Source organism: Homarus americanus, unplaced genomic scaffold (assembly GCF_018991925.1).
Source record: "Homarus americanus isolate GMGI-L3 unplaced genomic scaffold, GMGI_Hamer_2.0 scaffold31037, whole genome shotgun sequence".
In the NCBI taxonomy this organism is placed as follows: Eukaryota; Metazoa; Arthropoda; class Malacostraca; order Decapoda; family Nephropidae; genus Homarus; species Homarus americanus.
Genome location: NW_024722227.1, coordinates 967636 through 988465, shown reverse-complemented (window position 1 = coordinate 988465; position 20830 = coordinate 967636). Strand labels below are relative to the sequence as shown.

The window sequence follows — 20830 nt, the reverse complement described above, 5'->3', positions numbered from 1 at the left end:
GACTTTTCTGCACACTGCCCTAGACACTGTCCTGTCCTGGGCTGGCCACTGCTGCCCTGGACTGCCTGCTGCTGCAGCCCTAGACACTGTCATGTCCTGGGCTGACCACTGCTGCTCTGCTAAAGAAAAATTTATAATACCATTAAGTTTCCATTAATAAATATCTGAATGTCATTACCAGTATTCATTAACCTTTTCTTTACAACTTGTACAGAAAAGTTCAGCTTCACATTTTGAAGCAAAATACTTTCATAAAGCATCTGAAAAATAATATAAACAAATTAAATACAAATATAATATACAAATGAAAAACAAATACAATATACAAATGAAAAACAAATACACATATAAAAAAATATATAAATACTGTATATATATAACAAATATATATAAAAAATAGCTATAAATATGAACAAAATAGCTATAAATATGGGAAAAAAATGGCTAAAAATAGCAAAATTTCAGCAAAAAATGGCTAAAAATAGCAAAATTTCAGCAAAAAATGACCCAAAAATTGTTTTTTTTTTACCCTTAAGTGTTTTTTGAGTCTGCCATTGCCAGGACTAACGTTGAAAAAATTTGGTAAAGGATAATTGGAAGAGTCTCCGGAGTAAAGCCTTCAAATTATCATTCACCAATAATATAAAAAAATACAAGCATAACGGACTACCTGGCAGTGGAGAGAATAACTCAGTAGGGGCCCAGTGAGTAACTCTCCCCCCGTCCAGGTAGTCCGTTATGCCTTACAGTACACAAATGCCAAGCTGAAGCTCTTAAGAATGGCACAAATGTTTTACCTCTAAAACTAGACAATTTCTTATTACTCAAATTTTGCCCAGGTAAAATTTTGGTCATTTTTGGACTTAGAATATTTTAAACCATGAATTTTTGGACTTAGAATACTTTTAACCATGAATTTTTGGACTTAGAATACTTTTAACCATGAATTTTTGGACTTGAAATATTTTTAACCATGAATTTTTGGACTTAGAATATTTGAAACAATGAATTTTCTGACTTAGAAATATTACTGTCAAGCACATCTAGATAAATACAAAAATATTTGGCATAATCAGATTTAATACATCAAAATAATTCTGACATTTCGGAACTACTATAATATACAGTCTACAGTACTGGGGTATTTACACTCTACCCTCGTTATATCCGATAGTTGTAATTCGGACTTTGGCTTAATTCGTATGTTTTCAAAAAATTAATCAAACGATTTGAATTTGAAATAAATGAGTGGTTCAAAAGTTGCCTTGGCTGCCACATACAATATTCTATTTATAAATATTGTACAAATATAAATATTTATAAAATATACTTACAATAATAAAGTAAATAATACCGCAATAAATAAATAATGTGAGATCGTAAACTGTAGATGATACTCCGAAGGTGTCATGGCCACACTGGTAAATGAAATAAAACCCTCAATGGAGAAATAAAAGATGAAATTTTGAAGCTGGTGTATTAAGACCTCCTTCAGCCAACTAACACAACAAAACAAGGGAGAAATACATAGAACAAAAGAATCAGTCTCCTGAGTTAGGTAGGGTGGGGATTAATCTTCAGTGGACCCCAGACCTGATCAACAATACTATTACACTTTCGAAATATCATCTATATATTATTAGTTCACCTCACAATGTACAGTAAGTCTTACATTTATTAATATTGTATTATTTACTTTATTATTACTGCTTGTACACTAAAAAAATATTTGCTTCCACAGCAATTATAAATAGAGTATTTTATGTGGCAGTCAAGGCTTGGTAACTGAGTATGTTTGTTTGTTGGAATAATGAGGAACAATCTGAACAAATTGAACAGAAAAAGAAAGAATAATTGAACACAAAAATTGAGAAATTGTCGATTAATGTCAAAATAATCGGAACTCCGTTAATTTGTATTTTCAGTAATTCTGTGGACCACAAACTGCACTATATCCTCATTGACTCGACAAAAAGAGACTCTGGGTCACTCGAATTACTGAAAATACGAATTAACTGAGTTTCGATTATTTTGACATTATTCGACAATTTCTCTTTTTTTTTTTCAATTATTCTTTCGTTTTCTGTTCAGTTTGTTCAGATTGTTCCTCATCATTCCAACCAACAAACATACTATAGCAGAACCAACATTTCTTTACAACCTGTCCTCATGTCATTCTTTACCAACCTCTAACTCCCCACATTCATTCGTGTATCTCTTGACCCAGTTAGTTTTCTCCTTTCTCTCCTGAACCATCTCAGTTTAGCCTCCAGGTACTGTACTTCTCTCTGTTGCCAACCATCTTCCACGTCTCACACAATCTTCTTTTCTCTTTTTATCTCTCTCTCTCCACTTCATCATTCCCGCCATCAACCACACTCAACGGAACATCTTTTATTATGGCCCAGCGTCTTGGTACACTGGCTGTTTCCTAGCCTCTCAACTCACAAGAAAATGTCTCCTTTTACATTCAGTTCCTTCACAATTCCCACACTCTCCTTCTTGGAACATCCACCTTCTTCCTCTCCCTCCATCTTTAAGTAACATATCTCTCTCTCACACACACACACACACACACACACACACACACACACACACACAAGTATCCTTAACTGGCAATTTGTTCTAATTTCCTGACAAAAATATAGCCAATCTGGGTTTCCGTGCCACCTGCCTTAGGCCTACATGATCAGCCTACTTGCCCTATTCTTAAACACATGTTACATACCATCCACAAACTCAAGTGTTCTTTCACCTTCAGTATTCCTTATTCCAAAGTCTTTCCCACCATGCACACCTTCATAACCTAGCGCGTCAAATTTGTAAAATAAAATGGTTTGTTTTAACGGAGATCACTACATTATAAACTGTATCTCCTAAAACAACATTAATTGGCATGACTATAACAATAATTGATGCTTAAGTCACTCAACAGATTTTACGGCAACATTAAATGACACCGAACTAATGAGATTGAATTCCTTAACTAAACTGTAAATACATTTAGTGTAACATAAATGGTAAAGATATGTAAAGTACCGTAATGAGTCAACAGTCTCACTAAATCATATTAATTCTAAAGTCCTTAAAAACACAAAAGAAAATAATTTTGTTCTTTAATTTCAAATCATATTGTGATGGCATTCTAAGTCCAGGTAAATTTAAAAGATAAATTTAGCCAAATTATACCTGGATAAACAGTGAGAAATAAAGATGTTCTGGTTTATAATTAAAAGGAGACAAATTGTCAATCTTCCAGAGCCACAGCTAAACACCTCAGTTTAATATTGACCTCCACCTCACACTACAACAGAGTAACACCTGTGATGAAACAACATTATCAGGGAAAAGATCAAAATATTTACATACACTAGACCACTTTAGATAGATAGATAAATATTTATTCTGTAAACTTATCATATACAGTAAGTTTACAATTGGTTCAACCTGCATATAGCCAAAACAGGTACACAGTTCAGCATGTATATATAGCTAATACAGGTATATAGTTCAACATGTATATATAGCTAATACAGGTATATAGTTCAGCATGTATATAGACAATGTAAGTATATACAGTATATGTAAAATACTGTACAGGTACACAATGCTGTATTATACAACACATGAATCTTTACTACAGAACAGAACTATTTGTGTCAGACCTCAGGTTAGCTTCTATGTATAACCTTGGATTTAGAGACCAACAGTAGAGCACGTGTGTGAGGCCACAGTCTGGGTACAGTTGGGTCATGTGATGCCAGGACAAATAAGGCAGCTACAGGTACCTTCTTTATCACTTAGTTAATGATCATCCCTCCCTACCATCCCTACAGCTAACTTCTGCAGGTGATGACTACCATCCCTACAGCTAACTTCTGCTGGTGATGACTACCATCCCTACAGCTAACTTCTGCAGGTGATGACTACCATCCCTACAGCTAACTTCTGCAGGTGATGACTACCATCCCTACAGCTAACTTCTGCAGGTGATGACTACCATCCCTACAGCTAACTTCTGCAGGTGATGACTACCATCCCTACAGCTAACTTCTGCAGGTGATGACTACCATCCCTGAAGCTAACTTCTGCAGGTGATGGCTGCCATTTGAGAGTTAAAAATGTAATCCATCCTCATTTACTCAGTGAGGATTATAGAGGAACAGTCGTCAGTGTTTCTGACCTGCATCTGATAATGGCTGAACCACATCATCAAGGTCAAAAGTAAGTAATAAAAAATGGCTTTGTTATAAACCATCAAGTGCCGTTGAGGACGTCTGTGTTGTGACCTTCTGAATCCTGCCAAGTTAAACCTTTTAAGGAAGGTCTTCACTCCCTGCAGTAGTTTGTAACAGGTGGTCAGACCTGCACAGTACCACACCACCGACTTAACACCAAAACATTTATCATTGTCGCCTCAGAGATCCACTACATCCTAACACAATAATAATTCTTGGCTTTTACACAATAAAGGCCAGAGGGAAGATGGAGTGGCAAGAGAAGGCCGCCTTTTAGTTGTGTGTGATCAAGACTCATTCATCAGTGGCATAAATGTTGAAGCTCACTATGGCCGAGTCAACATTAAATTATGATTCACATTTGTATAAGTTAACGTAGCGACATCATAACTACCGGTAATGAGCCGTTTGGGCGGTTGGTCTGTTAATACTGTACAGTATGGGAGGAAACTGTAGTATTGTACCTGCAGAAAACCTGCCATGTTTGGGAGTGAGGATAACATCAGTCCCAGGCTGGGGAATGAACCCAGGACACAGTAATGCACCACTAAAGATATACAACTCCTGATGTATCTGAGAGACAATCACCAGTGTTTTGGTATAAAAACAATAAACAATATTTTCATGGTTCTATATCACAAAAGTGGTCTAGTTGCTGAATATATTGGACATTTTCCTGCAAATATTTGTATTCCAGGTATTAATCACATGCATTGTCAACTGTCTATCATGGTTAGTACAGTAGTTCTGTCTACAGTACATATAAGACAGATATACTGTAGACAGATGGACAGAAAGATGTAGAGAGATATACCATATTTCCCACCATATAAGACATATTTTTAACCTAACAAATGTCTCCATAATTCACCCTACATCATATATAACTGTATACATATACACCAGGCCAAGCTGTGTTATTGTTATTTTTCAACTCGTAGTTTTGGGTAGATAAACGTAGTTTTATTCACTTTTTTTGCAGTTACATGCACACACAAGCTTTCTTAAACTTAGTCAAAAAATTATCAAAAGGTAAAAAAACACAATAAACTTTTATTACGTCGGCAGGAGTCAGCCCACGAGGGGGGAGCACACCCGTCTCCCACATCTTTAGTGAAACAGTTGTCAAATGGCATGCAGTATTTTTTCCTTCCTCTTATTTATTATTAATATTTTTATCCGTTCCTCACATTAGCGAGGGTCAACTGTACTGTACAGGTTATGGAACACATTACAATTTTTCTCATTTAAATATTTGTTCCTTTTATGAAAGTTTAGTTTAGGTGAACTTTCTTGAGACTATAACCCTTTCATGCTATATCTGTGGTTGCCTTTAATATGGTGAGAAATACAGTACAGTAGTATAGATAGATAGATAGCCTGAAAGTTAGACAGAAAGATAGAACAAAATCATCATCACCATCCAAATCATACAGCCATTTTCCACACCATCTCTTGCAGTCTGTCTTGTCAGGTTCTAAGATCATTTCTTACAATCTCTCCCCATGTCATTCTTGGCCACCTACCACTGGCTCTCCTCCTCACCACATTTAGAGTCATGCAACACTTAACCCAGCTGGTCTCATCCATTCTCCCCACACTCCCGATCTCGGTCTACTTATACGTAAATCTTGGCCGATACTCTCAATACCCAGCCGTCCTCTTAGCTCTGAACGGTAATTCTTATCTTTCAGCGTCACAGTACACATCCACCTCACCATTCTCATTTCAGTTCACTCAAGACTGCCCATGTTTCACGGATATATAACACCACACTTCTCACACCAGTTGTATACATTCTTCCTTTCATGTGATGGGAAAGTCCTAATCTTCCTCCAGCCATTTCTGACTCTTGACAATGAACAGAACCCTTTCCAGCACTGATCATGTCACCCCCAGGCAGCAGAACTCATCCATGACTCACAACACAGCAGCCTTCAGCACCCCTTCCAGCACTGATCATGTCACCCCCAGGCAGCAGAACTCGTCCATGACTCACAACACAGCAGCCTTCAGCACCCCCTCCGCACTGATCATGTCACCCCCAGGCAGCAGAACTCATCCATGACTCACAACACAGCAGCCTTCAGCACCCCTTCCAGCACTGATCATGTCACCCCCAGGCAGCAGAACGTCCAGTCCATGACTCACAACACAGCAGCCTTCAGCACCCCCCAGCACTGATCATGTCACCCCAGGCAGCAGAACTCGTCCGCGACTCACAACACAGCAGCCTTCAGCACCCTCAGCGCGATCATGTCGCCCCCAGGCAGCAGAACTCGTCCATGACTCACAACACAGCAGCCTTCAGCACCCCCTCAGCACTGATCATGTCACCCAGGCAGCAGAACTCATCCATGACTCACAACACAGCAGCCTTCAGCACCCCCTCCAGCACTGATCATGTCACCCAGGCAGCAGAACTCATCCATGACTCACAACACAGCAGCCTTCAGCACCCCCTCCAGCACTGATCATGTCACCCAGGCAGCAGAACTCATCCATGACTCACAACACAGCAGCCTTCAGCACCCCCTCCAGCACTGATCATGTCACCCAGGCAGCAGAACTCATCCATGACTCACAACACAGCAGCCTTCAGCACCCCCTCCAGCACTGATCATGTCACACTCATTGACACAGTCCAGGGATATATCCTCAATGTTGAGTGTCTCCAGCCTTGCTAAAGCCACATGTGCAACACTTATCCACTTCAAAGCACCTCTTGTGTATCAACCTTGCACACTCACTGCTGCCAACACCTTTCTATAAATATAAGACAGACTGACAGATACTTGTAGCTATAGATAGTCTGACAACTGATAGATAACAAATATTGACTGACATACAGATATTAAAGGACTGATAGAAAGAAATATAGATATAATGTAGTAAAGATAAACAGTTGGACATATATAGAAAAATAGAGATATGGATAAATACAACATACAGAAAGACACACCTGTAACAGCAGTGTCTCCATGATCCACATGTTAGTTTCTCAAGGTTTAGTTGTTAACTCATCTGTAACAAACAAACAAAAAACATTTAATATACACAACAGTTTATGATAAAAATATGTCCATAAATTAATAGTCATTCAGTACAGAAGTTGTATGTTTTATGCAAGTTTGGTTTATGTCAACATCTTGGGACTGTAAGCTTTCCATGCTTGACAAACTCTGTCATTTTTGTCTTAATATTCCCAGCTAAATTAGTGGTACATTAATACAGTAGTTTATACAGGTAAACATAGATAGATTGGCTGATAGACTGACACATAAGGAGATGAAAATATAAATAATCAGTACTGTACATACATACAGATATAGATAAGCCATAAGACTACCCAGGTTATCACAAAGGATGCATTATTACAAATATCTTCTTCCCCATAAGAGTGTATGTGTGCCGATCACGGTCAGTTGTACATCTACGGTCTAAAGGTTTTCCCCCTTATTTTTTCCACCGTTGTTGTTTTCCCCCGGGGAGAAGGTGTCCCTCGTACTTCATAAGATCTCATAAATGTAATAGGTAGAGCCCCATTATTTTAATAGTGGGGTTTTACTTTCGTGATAAATAGATTGATATATACTGCACTATAGATAAAACAGTAGATAAAGTGACAGAGATAAGTGGTAGATAATGGATAGATGTACTGAAAGACACAAACATACATAAGCAATTAGACAGATAGAAAGTTATGAAAACAGACAGACAAATGACTAACAGGAGCACAAGTTACAGCAGCTTGTCTTAAGAGTTTGAGGAGCACAAACAGCTCCTCTTTAAGGTATGAGAGTTTCTCCTATAGTTTACCTTGTTATATGTGGTACAGTGCCACGGTGCCAGTGTCACCTTGTTATATGTGGTACAGTGCCACGGTGCCAGTGTCATGGTGACAGCTCTTGTTCCATACACCAGTTACCATTTTCAGCCATGGTGGAGCAGTTCAATTTCCCAATGTTTTGTTGTAACATCTGTAACAAACAAAATTATTAACTATAAAGAACTTGGGAGGTTAGGTTAGGTTGGGTTAAGTTAAGAGTAGGTTAGGTTAGATTAGGGTGTTTAATCATCGGGTGAAATAAGCTAGGGTGTCTAATCTTCATGTCATCCATTCTGAGGCCAGTAATGAAACAGTCAATGATAAACTTCACAAGTGGAACAATTAAGCCAAGTGACATAAACAGAGAGTAATGTAAGGCCATTCAATTTACATATTGAAGTAAAATATTGCAGAGAGGTGAGGTGAGGTGAGGTTAGCTTACTTCAAAGTAAAGGTAAATACTGCAGAGAGGTGAGGTGAGGTTAGCTTACTTCAAAGTAAAGGTACATACTGCAGAGAGGTGAGGTGAGGTTAGCTTACTTCAAAGTAAAGGTACATACTGCAGAGAGGTGAGGTGAGGTTAGCTTACTTCAATGTCCAGGTTATAATGATGTAAGTGACTAGGAGGTGGGATGTTAAGTTAGGAAGGAGAAGTTGTGTATCGTGTTATAGTACAGTAGCCTATATGAGGTTAGGTACAGCCCCCTCCACTACTGTACTGTGTTTACAGGGGCTCATCAGGTTTTGTGCAGTGTGGCAGCCCTGTGTTCGATAACATTAGACGGAAGGAAATTCATAATAGTAAACATATTATGGATTCAATATTACAACAAATATCTCAAAGATAATGATTTGTGGAATGTTTATATGATGAGCCCCTGTAGACCCACTAGTGAAGGGGACTGTACCTTAGGTCTAACCTAAACTAATTACAGTATTAATACAAATTTAAAAAATTAACCAAGTAATATTTTAAAAGACGTGAACAGGTTAACGAGAAACATTAGGAAACTTTTCAATAAACTAAAGTGATCTCTATGTGCTTTTGTAAGTGAAGAAATTTATGTTTTACCATAAATATTTCTGCCATTGTTGTTGTCTGCTCTGTTTATTTACAACTGACCATCTCGGTCAAAGAAACTCAGGGAAAAATCTCGCCATTCCTGGTGGGTACACTCAAGAGTGCCCGTGAACTATGATTGGTCACTACTGCCCTGGGATGCCTATGATTGGCTGCTGTATCTCACAGCCTCCCTTTTCAAACTCTCATATCATGACACCATCAATTCATTGCCTGTTGTCATTATACAAGCTTGTTCGCTCGTTCACTGCTGTTTTAAATATTATCTGTGCTGAGCAGTACTGTATTGTACATTCAATAAGTGTAAAAGTACCATAGCAGTGTATGCTAGTGTGTACATACTGTACTGTACAGTAAACAGTACAACCTCTTCCACACATTATAGTAAATTTTTACAAGTGAACTTTCACCAATTTTAATGGTTTTAACACAAACAATAGTTATATCTCATCATTCTGAGTAACTCTTTCCATACACTTCAGTGGCAAATGAATAATAATGAACCTGACCAAAGAAACCTAACCTAACCAATTTCCTAGCTGGTGGTCTAGGTAGATCACTTTTGCTTGTGGCATTTTTATCACAAATTACATGTAAGAGAGACATCTAACATTCTCGGTAAATATTCCTCCGATAAATCTGTCGACACACCGACGTTATTATTTAATTAATTTATTACACCCCAGGGGGCGACAAACCTAGTCACAAGACCATGCGGCGGACACTGGCACTCGCGTCTCACAGGACTCGCTATGACTCGATGTGAGTTGAGGACAGTGGGATTTAGCAGCCACCAAAGCATGGGTAGCGTACAAGATTTAAATCTAAATTATTATGTATAAGTAGATGGTGACATATACCTCTTGTGGTCCCTGACAGTCAAGGCAATAAAGCAATGGGACAGTTACAGGAAGGTCATCACCCGCCTCAACGTTGTCGTGCTCTCGTGTCACAAAAAACGTAGAATTACACCATGACGCTTAGACGAAGTTGCTTTCATTGGTAACGGATATCAAAACAAGTACTTTCTGTTTAATATGGCTGGGGTCTGTCCCCCGCTAGGAAGTTAGGTTGGTTAGGTCAGGTTTTAGTAAATGTCGCCTCTTTTAGTATTATTTTAGTTTCGGTCATCTAGGGAATCTTAGATTAGGTTAGATATATGGTAGTTCCTGGGTTCTGTGGCTAGGTTAAGTTCTAGTAAATGTCACATCTTTTAAAATACTTACTATAATAATAATAATAATAATAATAATAATAATAATAATAATAACAACAACAACAACTCTTTGGACCAATTTTTTAAATCTGTAAACTTTTTTCTGGTGGTAGTGGTGAACAATACCCAAAGAACATCTATGGAAAAATGAACCAAATCAAACAACTTCTGGTGGTGGCAGTTCCTCATAAATTGCCGCTATCTGCTCCACCATTATGATTTATATTGGATTGAATTAGTTCATTTTTTTAGATATATGATGTTTGGATGATTGTAAGGAAGATAATGCACAGATTAGATGGTTAGGTAGGGTTTTAATAGGTTCTATGCAGCCTCGCTTTGGTCGGTTTAGACCAACCACGGCTCTGAGTTGAGCAATGGGTTTTGCTGGTAGTTTAAACCATTGGTCCACAACCCCCATTTATCGGGAAAGAGCTACAGTACGTTGGTGGCCGGCCGAGTGACGTCTAAATTTTGTACCGCTCGGAGACAGTTTCATATTACCATATTTTGTACTGCTAAAAGTTATGTTTCCTTACTTTTGTTACATTATAATTAACTCGTGCTATTATTTTAAAGCAGAGTATGTATGTTATTTGCTGAAATGAATGCTATGTTTAGTCTTAATTATCGGTGTTGTTTATAACAATTTTCTGACAATAAAATATAGTCCGGCATTTATGATTTTACATTCAGTACTGTGGAACACAGTGCTGACTTAGGTTGGCTTAGTACATCTGCAGCCGATCACTGATTACTTGCACCTTAAGTGGCCGACTAGTGTATAAAGGTTGTGGACCCCTGGTTTAAACAATAAAGTGTTACAATTGTTTAAACTATCAGTAAAACACATTGCTCAGCTCGAGAACCGTGGTTAGTCTAAACTTCAAATTGACCAGTTTAGGTACAGTAGGTTAGGTCAGGTTCTTCAAGTCATATCTGGTGTTAACTGTCTCCTCCATCTTTACCTGAAATAATATTGGAAGAGAAAAGAGAGCGAGTGAATAAGAGAGAGAGAGAGATACTAGGTGTAGGAGGCTGGGCTTACCTGGCCGTTGTGGTATTGATCAATTCTTAATCCTTTTATAAGTCTTCTTGGTAAAGTAATGGTAGTAGTTCTCTCCCTCCAACAACCTTCATAATTGATCATTTATGAAGCCTTTCCTCACGGAAGTGTGAATCCATCTTCTTCTCTGATCTTTATTCTTCCTTAAAGTGATGGAGAATTGTATCACACACCTGCTGTTAACATCCCACAACTGACCAAGAGCTCGACAGGTGTGTTGTTGTGGTGACGTCATGAGATAGACAGACAGGAAAGAGTCTACCGTCACGTGAGCCACTGAGCCCCGGTCACAGCCATCTGTTGGCAACCTGGCTAACTAAAAGCTATGTGGCTTACGCAGTTTCGCCTTGCTGTCCTGTCTTTCTTATTATAGTCTTTACTTTTATCCTCTTCGCCACTGATCGGCTCGTTAGCTGCTTGGGCGATCGGTCACGTCTCTGTCACACACTGTTGGCAAGTACTGGTCATGCACCGGCTCCTGAACCTGCTCCAGTGTTGGTCAAGTCTTTAATTGAGAGGTATCATTATCCCTGCCTTTGTTTCTCACCATGTTTTAGTACCAGTAATTACAGTAAACCCCCGTGACCTAGCCCTCGAGTCATGCTACCACAGATAAGAGGTTAGGGGGTATCCATGAGAAGAAAGGTAACTAAGTCATAGTTAACACGTGGAATTAATAAAGTAATAAATTGAAAGAAAGAAGGTTTAAAGAGAACTGTAGTGACCTGCTCTCCTTACAATGAGCTGAAGTTCTCGGGCCATTGCGAGAAGAAGGTAAATCAGGCAAATAAATTATTGGGTCTTATAAGAAGGTCGTTCAGATATCTAGACGGTCCATCCCTTGTAACGATCTTCAGGAGTGAAGTGCTTCCCCATCTGGAGTACTGTCACCCCATCTGGTCCCCGAGATATGCCAGGGACTGTCAGTTGGTTGAAAATGTTCAAAGGAGGGCCACCAGACTGGTGCCTGCACTTCGGCACCTCAGCTACCCTGAGAGATTGGAGCGCCTGAACTTGCCTAGCTTATACTACAGACGGGCAAGGGGGGACCTAGTTGAGGTGTATAAGCATCTCAGGGGGCACTACTCAGTTGAGTGTCCTTACTTGGAGCTGGCGGACGCTCGCCCCACAAGGGGTCACAGCTCAAGATTGAAGAAGCTGCAAGTCCAGAAAACCGTGAGGGCAAACTTTTCGGAGTGAGGGTTGTAAACTCTTGGAACAATCTACCAGAGAGTGTTGTGACGGCACCGAGTGTGAGCTCTTTCAAAACAAGACTTGACCAACACTGGAGCGGGTTCAGGTACATTCAGGAGCCGGTGCATGACCAGTATTTGCCAACAGTGTGTGACAGAGACGTGACCGATCGCCTGGGCGGCTAGCGCCTGGGCAGGGGGAACTGCTGGGCCGGGGGCGGCGTCTGAGGCAGGACGGGTGTGCTGGGGTCGGTAGGACGTGGTGCTTGGGGCAGGAAGAGGAGCTGGTGTCTGCTTAGAGAAACAGTGCTGCTCTAGGGCGTCTAACCTGTGGTGTAGAGACAGTAGCTTTAGAGCCGATGAGAGCTGCCCCTGTGTGGATAAGCCAGTCTTCCATGTTACTTGAAGACTGGGAGAGTGATCAGTTTCTCCTCCATCCTGTGTGAGTGCGATTCTCGGGGGTCACCATTTGTGGGTCAGTTTCTCCTCCATCCTGTTTGAGTGCGATTCTCCGGGGGTCACCATTTGTGGGTCAGTTCCCTCCATCCTGTTTGAGTGCGATTCTCCGGGGGTCACCATTTGTGGGTCAGTTTCTCCTCCATCCTGTGTGAGTGCGATTCTCGGGGGTCACCATTTGTGGGTCAGTTTCTCCTCCATCCTGTTTGAGTGCGATTCTCCGGGGGTCACCATTTGTGGGGTACGTGATGTTGGTTCACACTCAGGATGGGATGGAGAAAGGAAACTCACAATGTGCTCTCTGTATACATGTTGTATTGGATGTACAATGCAGCTTGGTGCTGGGAAAGCAGCATGGTTACAAGCGTTGAGTAGAGAGAGCTGGTTGGTGAGGGTTTTCAGAGGAGGACCAGCTTGTGGGTCGCCATGCTCGCCGGCGGGAGCGAGGGCTGCCAGGCAGGAGCGGAGGAGGTGGTGTTGCTTGCTCGTTGGTGTAGGTAGAAAAGAGAGGTAGATCACCACGAGGTCAGGTCTTATATAGCGGAGGTAGGCGTGGCTTAATAGTTGACCTCCGTCATGTAAGGCGGCGCTGGTTGACCTAGACCACGAGGCATACACTGGGGAATTTGCGAGGTCGGCTAGCCAGCGACAAGCGTTTGTAGGGGAGGAATCCACTACAATACTACGCTACAGAACCAATTAAGAAATAAAGATTAGAAGAGAAGGGAGAAAATTAAATATAATTACAGCACCTTCCCTACAAATTGTGTGAAGAAATAATTAATTTTGTTCGTTGTGCATGATAACTTGGCGAGCTTGTAGTTATATGTCTCCTCGTGTTGGTGGTGAGTGACATCACATGTTTTCCATCACTTTTAGGATTTTGAATGTTTCGGTGAAATCTGCTCTATTGTGTCTATGTCTGAAGTGTTGTTAGTCCTAAAGCCCTCAGTATACTTGGATAATCTAGATGACATAGATCCATATTATGTGAAATTTCTACCAGAAAACATGTTGTAGAAACAGACACTACCCAAATTATAGAATATCCTCCAACTCTTTGCTCAAAATATTGACTTACAGGTGATGGGTGATTCATTGTTGGTTTATTAAGTGTATCTTAAAATATAAAGAATAGCTGTCAATTGTATTTGTTCCGTTTAATAATGTTGGGAAAAATGTGCTGTCCACACAGATATTTCACATAATACCGGTGTCGTGCGACAAACCTTCCGTGTGCAAAACCTTCCGGGGTAAATGCTTAGTTTTGGGTATTAAATTTAATTATTTTGTAATGTTAGGTTAGGTCAGGATTTCTTGGATTTGATTGGTTCATTTTTTGTGTTCTTACCCCACAATTTCCATCGACTTCAAAGCACTGCCCAATTTGTGCTTTCATTGTCTTTGGTAGTATGTTTCATATCATCCTTATACTGTAGACAGTTTGCCCAAGATATAATAGGAAATTCATTCAAAACCTTCCGTTACCGTATTTATTAATATTTTCAGCTCTCACAAATCAATCATACATCTTAGATGTCGATAATGAACATCAGTAATTGCCGAGCCCGGAAGGTTTATCGCACCGGAATCATCTTAGTCACTGTGTTGCACTTGACCAAACCTACACTCTGAGGACCACACTTGACCACACCTACACTGAGGACCACACTTGACCACACCTACACTGAGGACCACACTTGACCACACCTACACTGAGGACCACACTTGACCACACCTACACTGAGGACCACATCTACACTCTGAGGACCACACTTGACCACAGCCTACACTCTGAGGACCACACTAGACTACACCTACACTCTGAGGACCACACTTGACCACATCTACACTCTGAGGACCACACTTGACCACATCTACACTCTGAGGACCACACTTGACAACACCTACACTCTGAGGACCACACTTGTGCACTCTCTGGGGACACATTAAACACCACCTACACACTCTGGGGACCACATGACTACACCTACACTCAGGGACCACACTTGACTACACCTACACTCTGAGACCGCGTGACACCTACACTCTGAGGACCACCTTGACTACACCTACACTGTGAGACCGCGCCAGGCTACACCTACACTCTGAGGACACACTTGACCACACCTACACTCTGAGACCACCTTGACAACACCTACACTCTCTGAGACCACACTTGACTACACCTACTCGGACCACATGACAACACCTACACTGAGGACTACATGAGCACCACACTCTGGTACACTTGACTACCACCTACACTCTGAGGGGACACTTGACCACACCTACACTCTGGGGACCACCTTGACTACACCTACACTCTGAGGACCACTTGACTACACCACTCTGAGGACGCCGTGCACTACCTCTAAGGACCACACTTGACACCTACACTCTGAGGGGCCACACTTGACAACACCTACACTCCTGAGGACCACCTTGACCCAACACCTGCACTCTGGGGACTGCTTGACTACACCTACACTCTGAGGACCACACTTGACCACAGCCTACACTCCGAGGACCACATTTGACCACACCTACACTGAGGACCACACTTGACCACAGCCTACACTCTGAGGACCACACTTGACCACACCTACACTGAGGACCACACTTGACCACACCTACACTGAGGACCACACTTGACCACAGCCTACACTCTGAGAACCACACTTGACCACAGCCTACACTCTGAGGACCACACTTGACCACACCTACACTGAGTAGCAAAAGCAACTCGTTTAAAGGTTAAGGTGAAAAACTTACAAAATAATCGCACGCTGAAAATGCCTGGAGACTAAACGATTACAAGGCGGACCCAGGGGGTCCGGGGGCCCAGAGCCCCCCTTTTCATCAGAAAATTCCAATAGTTTTTCTTTAATACTGTACAGTATTGTACTCAGGTGTTTTTGTGTAGTAAAAAGTATATACTATTGACTTTAGAATACCTCCTAATATCAAGTGCACTATCCTAACGGCTAGTCAGCTGAGAATTGGTATAAACATAAATAAGAATTAAATATTAAAAAATAAAGGTGAGAGAATTATTGGTGTTACCCCATAAAAGGCTCTGCAAGGCTCATTTTCTTTCATTACCAGAATATATGGAATTAAAGGGGTTAACTTGTGTTACCTCACCCAGCCTATTGGTACTGTATAATATTTTATCATTTTTACCACTGGTCGACTATAGACGGTTGGTCACATCTGTTACACACAGTTGGCAAGTACTGGGCATGCACCAGCTCCTGAATGTATCTGAACCTGCTCCAGTGTTTGTGGAAAATTATCTCAGTTTCTACAAAAAGTGGAGGGTTATTTAATCATTTGGCGTGGACTAAGATGAAAGTATAATATTTATACAAATGTGTAATGATAGACTGATGTGGTTTTCCCAGGTTTATCCGCAGAATAGAATATAACTAAGTAAAGCTGAGAATAAAAGGAAGAGGAAATACACAAGTAGCACACTGCCCTGCTCTTTATTTATACTATATATTTAGCACACCCTGCCATAAAAAGCAGTTAACCCTGCTACAGGAAGAGGGAGCGTGGAGGTGGACGACAGGTGACACAGGCCTTCATTCAACACCACTTCCCTTTCATTTTCAGAAATGTACATGGACAATTGACATCCAAAATATATATATATATATATATATATATATATATATATATATATATATATATATATATATATATATATATATATATATATATATATATATATATATATATATATATATATATATATATATAAAAGTAATTAGATAAAGTACTTATGATTCAACACCAAAAATAATGAAAATGTCTACTGTATAACTAAATCATAGCTACATATTTCATGTTTTGACATTGGTTGCAAACCACAAGGTCATCATATGACACATGTTTTAAATGTTACCATGAACTGACATCACTTCATACTTACACCCTACATTTTGATTCCTCGATGATGATACAAATTTACTGACCAACAAAAAGTTCAACAGATAACAAATTTAATACAACTAGATAGATATTCAAATTTTCTTTCTTATTAATTTGTTCATTTCCCCATTAAATTAAATCAACAATATTCTTTTCCTGTCAAATTATTACTTACAGTAAAAACCCATAAAACAGACATGTTATCTATCAAACACGTCAACACTATGCGAGTTTTTCTTTATACTCAGCAAAGAAATTTAGAATGTAAACCTTAACACTTAAGTGAATAACAATATAGTACTATACTCAACATATGGCGAGGCACTTCAATTATACCCACAAACGGGCTTCACAACCCTCCTACTTTCATCACAAGCTGTCACAAGGCAACTTTACTGACAAAATTATTGTAGAGCAACTTTACATCATAATAACCAGCATAAAGTCACCACAAGGCAACTTTACACATACCGCAAACTTGAGTACAGTTATCATACAAACAACTTTACACACACACACCTGCATACTGTACTGTACATGCTACTGAAGAGTAATGCTACTTATCACAGTCAAGTTCAGTAAGTAGCATCAACCACACTGTACAAAATGAGCCATTGACATACCAAGGAACCTCTTTACCTCACCTATCCACAAACTTTTTGTTAAGAATGACTCATCTAATAACTATGAGGCATTATTAAAAAAAAATATAAAAACTTAAATCACATAAAAAACCCTTGAAAATAACTTGTGTTTTCACCTTTTAATATATACCACACCACTCTGAAGGAGCAATACCTGTCATGGCTGTGCAGACCTTGAGTAATATCCTTTCCACTAACATTTGGGCTGGACTTAAGTACCATATGTACAATTATAATTATAATAATAATAATAATAATAATAATAATATTAATAATAATAATAATAACCAAGTGTTGTGGAGAAAGATGGTTACATAATAAAAAACAATGGAAAAAAAAATTCACATACCCAAAATACAATCCAGTACATACTTCCCCAAAATGCCTCTCTGACTCACCCTATCACATGAACCTTGGAAGAGATCAGCGGTGAATATTGGACAAGAACATGTGTTGCCAGATCTTCACAGCCAACAGTCTCCCCTTCCACTCTACAACGCCCCCAACACACAGACGGACAATATTCACCTCTTCTCTTCTCGGCGGCTTCCTCCATGCATCACCTCCCAGCCATCCCACCCCCTCCCAAATATATTTTTTATTTAATTTAATTTTTTTACTATTTTCAATTTCTATAAAAATACTATTAGGTTACGCTTGTAACCTTTTGGCTCTACCAAAGAAAAAAAAAAGAAAAAAAAGTGCAACTGTATCCTTACCCAAGTCTAATAAGAAATACTCCTCCTCAGTGAACACAAGACCTTACAGCAAGACTTCAAGTGACCATTATGTATATCTAATTAAGTTATATAGTGTTACATACGGGTAAGAGGTAACAAGGGCCAGATTGTGATTTATGGTCACAAACTGATCCCATCCATAAAAAAAAGTCTCCACAAAGAATTAACACCTTCTAAGTTTTGTATTAAATTTGATAATGATAATCCTATGTTGAGAAGTTCACTGGTACATCATCCTCACTCTGGCAAGACCTATACAGGGGTATTACCATCAATTACCTCAAACTAAGTTTCTTGAATCATTATTTTTTTAAATATACTTAAGGTGAATAGGTTTGTCCTATGTGAGGAGCATAAACAACAATAAAGTAACATCTGAAAATATATAAAACTAAAATAGCAAATAATTAGCATCACATATACAGTACTGTACAGTAATCCCCCATCATTCATAGGGTTTATGTTGACAAGGACTGAACTGTCTAATGGGAAATAAGGGCTTATAGGAAGTGATTCCTGAGAGACATACCTAAGATCAAAGTAAAAAAAAATACACCCAGCCTTGATGCTCTCCCTACCACTATGTGTCAAGTTTTTCTAACCCCTACAAGGTTCTGATAAGCACATGTTTGTAAGAACCAAGCCTCTCAGTATTGATTCATATTTCCATCATACAGCTGGCACCTGCACTTCCTGTTACCATAAAGTACACACTCGTGGCTTCACATCTCACACATGTGCCTCAGCTAATGTGAAAATCTACGAGTGCAGTCAACCTCAGCTAATGCAGGTTTCTTCAAAAGATTTGATTATCAGTTCTATAAAAATAATAATCAATCATTTCTCTAACAAATGCAGAAAAAGCCTGACTGACCAACTACAGTCTGTTTAAAACTGATGTGTGCTGAGCCCTGAACCCTGTGTGCCATTTCCCACCATATGCGGACACACTTAACTCGACTGGAATGAAAATGTAGAGACTTTCTGGATGGTAATGCAAAAGAAAGAGTGAGGAAGATCAAGACACTAACTGAGAAGACGGCTAATTTAAACAACTTACACAGCAGTAAGAGTCTGGTGGCAGTCAGCCCAAAGTACAAAATTAACAAGTCACATATATGTACAATTCATTCGTGCGAGTACAAAATTTTTGCTAATCATGGAATCAACAACCAAATGGTAAAGTGTCCTAAGTACCCAGGAGAAATCCCCTCATCATCATCACCACCAAAAGATTATCATCATCACTTCCTCGTTGAGTAATACATGTTCATTATCTGGTTGTTAATATATAATTATATTTAGAAGAAATTCTAAATGTTACCATCAGCAGCCATTTCCCCTAACCCTATTTTTCCCAAAAGATATTAGGTTAACTCAATGGGGATTTGTCCAACACCCTGCTTTAGAAGAACATACGAACACCCAAGCTGGACGAGACTACAGTGGGTAGACGTCTCACAGCTATGATGGCGACAGATTTACCAGTTGAACATAAAACTGCCCAAGGGAGCAAGATGTGTTCACCACCAAGGGACCAAAAGCTACAGTGGCCTCTACCTGTGTATTCATAGAAGAAACATATAAAATCAAGATGCCAAAATAAAAATGCTCCCTAAAATTGTGGCCATTTGAAGACTTCCTGCACAACCAACAACTTATCAACCCCCACCCTCCCCATCTATACATGTTCAAATACAGCACGAGTGAGCCCAACAATCGAACACCTTAACTTTTCCCCAATTGTAAAAATTAGGTACCCATTCACAGCTGGGTGGACCGAGAATGCCCCAGGCAAGAATTGGCAACCCTTAAGGACAGATGGCGAGTGCTGTACAGGTCCACTCAGCAGTAGCCGCCACCACCACCACATCTCCCCTCCAGAATTACCCACCATAACCTGCACCAGCGATGCCCTGGCAACTAAATGCCTTCACTTCTCACATATGATGGGAGGGAGCCCAATACATGAGTCACATTACATACAACTTTACTGTAACTGCTCTATGGTTAATGGCAAGGAAGCATAAGAACATCTTTCACTACAAGAATAAAGATGATACAATCTCATTATTACTGCAGGGACACACACACACACACATTCAGGTGATAATGTACAGTACAACATAGTGTAACCTCTGTAACAGTACAGCAAGCTGCCTCACATCCATATAAACAAGCAAATATTACTGGAGTGAGTTTAAAGAGTATTATCTTTAAAAGTGTTGCAACAGAAATAGTCTACAGTGTCTGACAGAGAAGCCTACAGTGTTTAAACATAGTAGTGTATGATGTCTTACCAAAGTAGCCTATGGTGTCTAAATGTAGCCTACAGTGCCAAAAGAGTTTAGGGTGATGAGCACTAGCCTAGTGTCTAACTATAGCTTATAATGATGAAACAGTAACCTTTGGTGTCTAACTGCAGTCT

At 39.7% G+C, this 20830-nt stretch overlaps 2 long non-coding RNA genes across 3 annotated transcripts; both read right to left on the bottom strand.

The window, feature by feature from the left end:
• Nucleotides 1-7: 7 nt before the first annotated feature.
• On the bottom strand, nt 8-11738 carry LOC121862252. 2 transcript variants are annotated; one of them, XR_006088206.1, is made up of 4 exons: nt 11413-11738; nt 8058-8218; nt 7201-7262; nt 8-119 (listed from the first exon to the last, which is right to left on the bottom strand). It is a non-coding gene; the product is annotated as an uncharacterized LOC121862252 (long non-coding RNA). The 2 variants fall into 2 exon arrangements; XR_006088207.1 differs by having other exon boundaries at nt 14-116.
• Nucleotides 11739-14561: 2823 nt separating this feature from the next.
• LOC121862536 lies at nt 14562-15427 on the bottom strand. Its single transcript, XR_006088251.1, has 2 exons — nt 15389-15427; nt 14562-15005 (listed from the first exon to the last, which is right to left on the bottom strand). It is a non-coding gene; the product is annotated as an uncharacterized LOC121862536 (long non-coding RNA).
• Nucleotides 15428-20830: the final 5403 nt, after the last annotated feature.